The 1,174-nt window shown below is 37.0% G+C and overlaps 1 pseudogene; it reads left to right on the top strand.

Moving 5' to 3' along the window:
* Positions 1-321: 321 nt before the first annotated feature.
* On the top strand, positions 322-502 carry LOC129401092 (U2 spliceosomal RNA; annotated as a pseudogene).
* The last annotated feature ends 672 nt before the right edge of the window (positions 503-1,174 follow it).

Genomic DNA, 1,174 nt, shown 5'->3' with positions numbered 1-1,174 from the left:
TCATGTGTAAGTAAAAGTTCATTGTGAGCTGCTAAATTTGTGGTGCCACATTATTATTATTTCTGTCTTATTTTGTTTTGGGGCCACATCCCGTGATGCTCAGGATTTATTTCTGAGTTTGTGCTCAAGGATCACTCTGGCAGGCTTGGTGTATCATATGGGAATGACCAAGGTCAACTGGTGCAAGGAAAGCACCTTACCCACTGTGCTATCTCTCCAACCCATGTGGTACTATATTATGCCACAACATAGAACTAATACTGTATATATTTTGCAAATTAATTACATGCCATATCTTATGTTTTTCTCCATTATTTTGTGCTACCTTAAAAAACTATTTTGTGTAGTATCTGTTCTTATCAGTTTAATATCTGATACGTCCTCTATCCGAGGACAATATATTAAATGGATTTTTGGAATTAGGAGTTGGAATAGGAGCTTGCTCCGTCCACTCCACCCATTGACCTGGTATTGCAGTACTTCCAGGAATGGTGCACCCCCCTGGGGGAATAAACGTGTTATGAAAGAAAAAAAAAACTATTTTGATGCTCTGTCTGTCTTACGATAAAATTTTACATGTGATAAACCAAAACAAAAAATGCATAATTATAATTCTGACATAACAATAAGGGGTGAGATCTTGATTTAAAGTCAAACTAGCTTGTCTCTGAAGCCTCTGGAATACACAGCTCTCTTTCCCTAAGTAGTGCACAGATACCAACTATATTAGCCAGGACTATTGTAAAAAAATTAGCACTAGCTAGTACTATTAGCACTATCTAGGACTACTGTAAAAAATATTAAATTATTCATTATTTTTTTAGTACCAAACTATTTCCTTTTGCTTCACTCCCCTAAATATTTCACCAAATTAGGTTAACAGCCATATTGAAGTTTTTTTTTAATGGTTCTGAAATGCCTATAGAGAAAAAATATCCTATTACTTGGTAGCTTGTTCAAGATTTTCTATTGTTTGGTCTTATAGGTTTAACCAAAAGAAATTTAGATAAGAAATTGGATGCAGGGGGCTGGAGCAATAGCACAGCAGTTAGGACATTTGCCTTGCATGTGGCCAACCCAGGTTCAATTCCCAGAATCCCATATGGTCCCCTGAGCACCACCAGGAGTAATTCCTGAGTACAAAAGCCAGGAGTAACCCCTGTTCATTGCTGGG

The sequence above is a fragment of the Sorex araneus genome, chromosome 1 (genome assembly GCF_027595985.1).
Source record: "Sorex araneus isolate mSorAra2 chromosome 1, mSorAra2.pri, whole genome shotgun sequence".
In the NCBI taxonomy this organism is placed as follows: Eukaryota; Metazoa; Chordata; class Mammalia; order Eulipotyphla; family Soricidae; genus Sorex; species Sorex araneus.
Note: the sequence above shows the minus strand (reverse complement) of the source record. Positions and strands in the feature narration are given on the sequence as shown.